Raw genomic sequence first — 8547 nt, 5'->3', positions numbered from 1 at the left:
AACTGGACTTTTGAGACTAAACTTAATGAGTGTTGGTTGGCTTGTCACAAAAAGTGGGAATGTTGCGTTGATGAAACTGGCTGATAAAAAGTGGGAGACATAGTAGGTACACAGGTAGATTAGAAATAATGTAGTAAATAGCTGAATGACCCCTAGGACTGGATGATAAAATGCAGTGAACTTGAAGAAGGAGAAAGTACAGGGTTGAGTGCTTTGCACTAATAGCAAGAATGCCTGTTGACATTTGGGAGTCACCCTCTGAAAATGAAAGAGGAAGGGAATGGACAGCTTTATTATCCGTTGCTGGAAGATTGTGAGGCACTAATGTGATTCAGCTGGGTCTTAGGTTATGTCAGTCCAGGTATTTTTCGCTGAGTTGGGGAAGAATTGCTGTTATTGAGCAGAGTACTGGCGAGGCGTCTTTGGGAATAGTATTTATACTTCTGAACATGCACCTTTTAAGAAAGATAAATTCAACAAAATAGCTGCTGCTGAAAGACTCTGGACTGGTTGGAAGCTAGCTTTATCTAAGGAATCATTTGAACATGGTTTATTTAATCCGCTAAGAGGTGGACTCATGGGGGAAATGCAGTACTCGGTGTGAGAAGGGGGATGGGACCAGAGGCCAACTATCGCTCCTGAGAGAGACCTGGTGCCTTGACTCATGCGCTGTCATTGCTTCCGTGTTAGTCTCAGCACTTGGATCTGGCCTGTTAGTGAAATAATTGGACCACAGCAATGCTAAGTAAAGAGAACAGGAAAAAGAGAATAGCCTGCTTTTCACAGAGAGCAAAGTTGTCACCCAAACAAGCAGATGTGACGCTCCCAGACGTGTATTCTGAATTAGGAGTACCGACATAAGTCACGTACTGGTCTATTACATTTTACGAAAACTGACCTATGGAACTCACTTATGGAAAACTTAATTGAGGTCAGTAGAATTAAAAGAAGGATTTGACCTTTGCCGTGATGAGGAGAGTATATTCAGTGCTAATATTTTTAACCTGTGAAGTTTGAGAAGAGATCCAAGTCATTGTTTTCCAGTGGACGAGTGTAACTATAACTGGGCTTTGGAGCTTAAATAGGATTTAGTTGCAAATTATTCCAAAGCTGCTGGGTTTTGGGGTTTCCTCTGTAGTGAGACAGGATAGTGGACATAGTGAAACAGAGGTCCGCTTTTAGGTGGCAATTCCTATGCTACTATGCAAATCCCTGTTTGGTTTTTGTGGCCGTAAATATTGATTTGGGGCTTTTGTGGGTAACTAATTATTTCTATTATAGTGTTCATGTGTTTCTTTTCAATTGAATACGTCATCTGCAGTGTAACTTGGCTGTATTTTCACACTTGGCACTTGAATCTGACCCTGCAATTTTATTAGAATATTTGAGTAAATGCCTTGGGTTTTGGCTGAGGTTTTTCACCAACTGTTGCTGCAATCAATGAAGTGTTACGCTTTTCTGATAATAAAGCAATTGTTTATGTACCTAACTACAGATTTAACAGCCTAGCTCTGTATATTGAAACTTGGAGATGTCATTTGCATCTTAAGAGACCTATCTTATCAGTTATTAAAACCCAACTAATTCTCTCTGTAGGACAGTATAAAAAGTATGACAAAAGAAAGCGGCAAGGAAGAGAGCGCCAGAGTTTGTGGTTGTATACGTGATGCCATTGTGCGGAATCGTTAAACACGACTGAGAGCCACTCTTCAGAGTGGGTTTTCATGACTACAACGTTCCCGCTGTGGTTTGGGGAGTTACGTTTTAGCCAGGGCGTCTCACATGAGGATGTTAGGAATACACACTCCCTCCTAGCAAGTTTAAAAAGGAAAAAAAAAAAAAAAAAAAAGACCCCCTCAAAAAAAAATAGGAGACCCTGGAGCTACCTTCAGGCAAGCAAACCCCTCTCCGTTCGGCAGCCTTCCCAGCAGCTTTCCTGTGGAAGCAGCCTGGCGGCTGAGGAATGTGGGGTCAGACAAGAGCCCAGTCACGGCGTATTCCCCGGCGGCTGCCCGGCATCGTGGCAGGCCGGCCCGCGTAATCGTTTCAGGCGGCCCGTGGAAAACCACCCTCTGGTTAAGTCTGCATCATGCTGTTCCACCAATGGAAAAAATTGAATGGGAGGAGGGTGTGTAGCCTGCAGACAAAAATACATCCAGCCTCGCGCAGGGTCTGTTTTTAGTTCCTAACGGCTGAGCGTTTTGAAGTGTTAGGCACAGTTTCCTGGCGTGCCCAAGGCAGGGAGAGTCCCTGTGTCTGCGTGTCCGTGTCCCCGCAGCAGAGCTGGGGCGGCGGGGAGGCTGAAGCTGGCTCCTTGGGGAAGGTAAGCGGGAATGGAAAGAGGGGCTCGAGCTGGGGAGGAAGCTGCCGCGGGACCGCGGTCCTCTGCTCGCCGGCTGCCGGCCAGACCTGGAGAGCTGAAGGAAAAGTAGGGAAAGACTTGGGAAGCCTTTGAAAGTGGAGGGTAGGGCGGGCTGCTGCAGTGCCAGGACTTGCAGCCCCTGCGCTGCCTCTGCTATCGCCAGCTGCGCCCAAGATGAATGGTTTTCCTCCAGAAAACAGTTCTTGGTGGTCATCTGTCAAACTCAATTGCCCGAATTGCTAAATAAACCACCACTAGGATCATTTTACAGCTCTGCTATGACGGGACTGGATTTTTTTTTTTTTTTTTTAAGGCAAAGTATGAGAAAGTATGTTTCTGCAACATTAAAGTGAGTCTCGTAATACAGTATGATTAATAATCCCTCTGAATCTTTTCTTTTTTATTATTCTGTCTATTCTCACTAATACTTAAAGTAACTTGCAATAAATAGACAGGGTACCCGGTAAGGGTTATATGTTTGTGAAGTGTTAGAGGAAAAAGTTTCAGTCAACACTGCTACTACTGCTGAACTGGGATGGTGCAAAACCAGAGCTTCTGCATCTGGCAGAGGAGGTAGGTCCTGCACAGGTTTTGAACTTTCTAAATAGATTTTTAATACTGCATAGATTTCTAATACATAAATGTACACAAATTGTGAAAATGCTATGTTCCGTGGGCCAGAAAAAAATTTAAAAAAGGGAAATGCCCAAGAAATGGAGAAGTGCCTTTCCCCCCCCCCCCGCCTTTTTTTTTTTTTTTGAGAGGGGGGTGATTAAATGCTTGTGCAATGTAACCAAAGTTTGCTACTTTGTTTATGCTTGTTGCTGATGTGGTCACGGAGTTAATTTTGTACACTGGTGACTTTATTCTAGAAATCATGCATTTTTTTCCCTTTAGGGTGGATTATTTGATAACATTATACAATGTATAGCAAATTACTAGTTAAAGGCAAGGGATGGAGGTTTTTTGGTTGTTTTTTGCCTTTTTTTTTTTAATCTGATCACCTTCAGCAGGAAAGGGGTATCCACATACCATAGAAGAGAGGACTCTCTGAACAGGGCACTCTGTAGCTGTGAAGCTACAAAGCAAGTGTTTTAGTGGGGAAACCTAATCCTCAGTGTACTTTTTTTGTAATTCTTTTAATGTGTAACATGCTGGTATTACAGGGGTACAGGAAAGGAAGCCCTAAGCTGTGTTACTGCTGTAGGGCTCTTGGCATGCAAAAATCAAGATCTGCTTTTGCTTTTCCAAGGGACTGTGTCTCCAGTTTACTTCTGGTGTCTAACTCCCAGATCCTCTGTCCTCTTCAGGAAGTCCCAGGGCTGAAGGTGGGAAAGCGTTTACTTTGGAATCGACACCCCCAGGTGTTTATGAATGTGTAAACTGAGAAGTAGAAAAGACGATGTGAAACGCAGTGTGGTTTCCCCCTCCCGCCCCGGGGGTGGGCTGCGCGAGAGGTGGCGGGCGGGGAGTCCCGCACCCGTCCCAGCCCCTGTCCCTCAGCCTGAAGCACGCTGTCCTGCCGGTTCCTACTGCAAGTTTTTCTCTGGTGCCAAGGGTTAAGAGTTGGAAGGTGTTACACCAAAAAGGCTCTTCGGGGGCAGAACAGGTTAATGTTCCTGCCTGGGATTGCTTGTCCTTGCTGCCGTTTGCTTCTCCTTTTCGGAGGGAGGGTCTACGGGGCTGCTCAGGGTACGGTGTTGTAAACTGCGTCCTAGTCCAAAAATAACCTTTCTCCTACTCTCTCCAAAGCTGATGTTTTGGCACCTACGGTTTTGGGTGGGTACATGTGAGAGAATATCCCCGTAGCTGCCTGCTGACCATGGTTGTATTTGAGAGCGTGAGCTGATTGCTACTGAAGCAGACAAGAGAGGAGAAGGGCAGATTTTCCTGGTGGGATATGGGAATCCCAGTTTCACCAGAAAGCCCCAGTCTTACCTCCTGTTGTTATCACGAGTAAGGGCTCTGCTGGGGCAGAGACCTCTTCAGGAGTTCGTCTAAGCTCAGTCAGGAAGCCTGCAGACCCGAGCCTGGTCTCTGAAGTGTTGTTACCCCACTGCCCAGGGCGGCCAGCAAGGCTGGAGCCGAGGCTCCCCTGCTTGGAGCATCTTGGCTCCTTTCAGGTGCGCCATCCTCCCCACCCGAGGCCCCAGGCCTTGAAATCCCTTGAAAGCACCGCGTTAATCTGCGTCAGGACCAACCAGAGTAGGTGGAGAAGCAAAGACCTTTCAGATCACTGAGTTCATTTCCCCTTCAAGGGCAGGAAATAAACCCTTTGACATATCAACTCTTTAACTACTGCAGCTACTGCATTAAGCCAAGATGTTAGCTGGCATTTCTTTTTTTCTTTTTTTTTTTTTTTAACGAGCTTAATGGCTTTTATTTAAATGGATGTGCACTTTAGCCATTGTGTATAAATTCAATAACATTTACAAATGGTGAAATTTGTTTTTCCTGCCAAAGAAAAATAAGTCCCTAGAGATTTAGATTGTATCAGCACTGGTGTAATGTGATAAGGATCTTCAGGCTTGAGTCAACCTTCCATGTTGTGCTAACTTGAAAGCTATAAAGCATAATTTAATTAAGCTGCCAATGTCTTGGGCCCAGAAGAATGGGTTGACTGAAAGAAGGAATCATGTCCCAGGTACAGGATGTGTAAATCTGATGCGATATGTCTGTGATGCAGCATAGACCTGTTGAGATTAACGTTATTTTAAGAGAAGGAATCAGAAAAAGAGATTGTCCCTTTCCTACTTAAACTGTGAAATTAGAAGTCTATATGCAATGTAGGTATGTTTCACAGCATGGAAAGAAGTGTCTGGGGTCATAATGACTACATATGTTTAATGAGAAAAATGATTGGTTTTAATCTGATCTGTGAGCTACCAAACAGTTCCTAATACAGGAGGATGTAACTCTAAAGAGACTAATGAGTGAATGAGGAATTCTGGCTTCAAATTGGATTTTTAAGGGAAAATAGTCGTCTTTTTTTTTTTTTTTTTTTTTTTTTTTTTTTAAAGAAAGGCACACTTGTGGTCTTTTGGTTATTCATTCTTTGAATACAGTAGTATATAATGCAAAGTATCCTGCCAAGAATACCACGGTATAATTATTATGGTATATTTTTGTAATAGGAATGTGATTGAGATTGCAGGAATAAGAAATCTGCTTCTGGTTTGTGGAAGCATGTAACCAAAGTGCGTAGTCCTAAAAAACACAGTAAATTGTTTCCAGTAAGAAACTCCACATTTAATCCAGCTACAGTGTTGTGCTAACCTGCCTCCCTCATTAATTTCATGTATCCATCCATACACAGCCGTGCAGGAAGGGAAGGGCAGGTTCACATTCTAAATTCTGTATTACTTTCATATTAAAAACTAAAGTAGATTAAAAGTTAATTAAAACTTCAAACCTGTAATTCTGTATCCCTGTAAGAATTCACAAAGCATATTGATTCTTTGCATAAGTTATGTACACGTTAGCATCTGAAAGATAGTTATATACAATTTCTGAGACTTTATAAACCATTTAAAATGGATGGTGTTTTAACCATTAGGTGAAAGAGAATGTACAAGTAGTTTGAAAGAAAAAAGAGGAAGTTCTTGGTCAAGTTAAAAAAAAAAGGGGGGGGGGGGCAAAAAACCCAGGGGAAAAAAAAAGCTTTTCTTGATGTAAAAAACCCACTAACGTAGTTGCTGTACATCAAAGCCTGCAACATTTCTAACTCAATCTGCCATTAAAAGAAAACAAGTTGGTCATTTCATATAAATGAGGGGACTTTCTGTTTCTATTTTTTATTGCTCTGAAATACTTTCAGATTCTCCATTATCCCAGCTCCACTAATCCTGATGACAGTCTCCTGCGGTGCATTGTGAAGCAGACACCCAGAGCAGCCGCCTGCGTAAAGACCCCGGCGCTGCTTCTTCTCTTCCCCGTGCCTCCCCGCTCCAGCCCGCGCAGCCCGGGGGTGCCCATCGCAGTCCCGCTCTGCGGCTGGGAGCCCTGACCCGCCCTGGTGCAATATACCATTTTCAAACGCAGCAGAAAGCATGCATGGCTCTTTCTTCTTGCTTCGTTAATAGAGAGCAGCTGATGGGACACGCTCTGCCCTTTGCATATAAAGGCAGACCTTTAGACCCACGCGGATGGCTGTGAGGGACTGTGCCCGGTGGCAGGCGCTCGAGAATCGGTCCCGTGCCCTCTTGAAAGGTGCCGCACTGGTGTGCAGGTAACAAATCTGTTTATGAAGTCTGAAGAGTTTGTGACTCATGCTTGCTGCTTAAGTTACAAGTAGGAATAAAATACCTGGTTAATTTATTTCTGGCTTGAATAATTTTCTGTCCTTTCCTCGAGGATAGGCCTTCTTAAAAAGTTTGAACCGTGTCCTGATGCATTGTTGTAAAGAACTGAAAAGATGGAGGGTTCCATTTTTTAGGGGTGAGGCAGCTAGCTCTAGCTCTTACCTATTTTCTGGCTCTTAATCTAGCTCTTCTTTTAAAAGCCTTTTTCTTTTTAAAGATGGGAGGCTTCAAATTTAAGCTCTTCTGCTGTGCATAGTTATTGTTTCTGGTAATGCTGAAAACTCTCATGAGTTCCCGTGTTTCTTAATGAGTCCTCACTCAGTGGTGCTAATTTGATGGGATGATGTTATCCTCATCTGGACCAATCCATACTGTTCTTTTTTTTGTCATTGTTTTTGCCATTTTTGCACTGATGCCATGTTTAGTGAAGTGAGAATTAACTTCACTGCACCTCATCAGTAGATTTTTGGGGAAGCTTCAGCAGGAATTAAATGGTTTGTAGATCACTTACTATGCATCTTCCAGTGAAGGTTCGTTGTCACCAGCCATCCAGAGCAATAAAGGCATCAAAATACATCAGAGAGATAGCTTTGGTGCATGTGTTCGTGTCTCATGGGGGTAGCTTCTTGATCCAAGCTAAAGCTTAACATTGCTGGGGCTGACATTAGTTGAGCTCTTACAACATCCTGGGTGGCGAGATGGTCAGTCCCAGTCAGGGAAATCTGCTGAACCTCCCTATGAAGATGCCACCACAATCTCTTGCCTTTTGTAACCGGTATATGGCCACGTCCAATGCTGACTGTGGCTGTGGAGCATTCAGTCTTATGGCCCTGTGCTCGCCTTCCGTCAGTCTGGAGCTTGCCGTTTTCTGACCCGTAGTTTTGGAGAGTCTCAGCCTGGGAAGTGTGACCGTACTGAAGCAGATGGCTGGCAGTAGTGAAACGTTTGGTGTGTGTTCCCGCTGTAGCAGATGAGACCAGCGCACGAGCCTGTCTGCCTTGACTCAGATCTCACTAATTCTTAACACAATAATTTCTTGTTGGACCTCCTAAGCAAACCTTGTACTGGGATATTATTGTTATGGTTCAGTTGTTCTTGCAATATGGTTAGCGAGTCAAGCTTTGTAAACCTTTATTCTGAGAGGTGAAGGCCGGGGAGGAAAGCACCCATGCAATTGCAGAGTGCTACTTGTACGTGCGCTCACTTTAAGATTAAGCAAGACGTTTTCCCCTCCAGCATTTATAGAGCAGTCTAGCTGTGGTGGTATTAATGAGGGAATATAGGTGGCAGGCGCTTCTCCGGAATGGCTCCTGAGCTCGTGTGTTTGTTTTTCTGGAGCCAAAAAAGTCTAGGGGAACTTTATGTGAAGAAGCCCCAAGGTGGGGAAATACGTTTTTAGCTCTGGGGTTATGATTTGCGTTAATTATTGGGTGTGGTGGGGATGGTGGGGTTCCCGGATTAGTATGTTTGCATAGCTGTGTTTTCTGAATGTGTCAAGGGGAACCAGGGTGAAGATTAAAAACTTCTTTTTTAGGGAATGTGGGTATAATTGAAAGCAAATAGACTCTTAATAGTCATCTTCAGGCGCAGTGAGCTGCTTTCTAAATAAACTGATGATAATTGCAGAAAATATTCATAGAAACTGGTTTTACTCACAAGAAATATTCATCCCTCTGCATAGGAAGAGAGAAAAGCACGTTGTCTTCTGCGGTGGTAGGTTGCTGTGAGAAATATAGGAGAAGCTGAACTCTGTTCCCTGCAGTGTAATTTGCAGTGCTTCCGTAGTTCAAATAGCGTAAAATGTGTGAGTGTTTGGAGTCGGCGCAGCCAGAGCTTGTCCACGACTGCCCCCCTGCCCCGGTGTCACGCTGCCTTTGGGCACAA

The sequence above is a fragment of the Grus americana genome, chromosome 3, assembly GCF_028858705.1.
Source record: "Grus americana isolate bGruAme1 chromosome 3, bGruAme1.mat, whole genome shotgun sequence".
In the NCBI taxonomy this organism is placed as follows: domain Eukaryota; kingdom Metazoa; phylum Chordata; class Aves; order Gruiformes; family Gruidae; genus Grus; species Grus americana.
The sequence above is the reverse complement of the archived record's forward strand: the minus strand, read 5'-3'. Positions refer to the sequence as shown.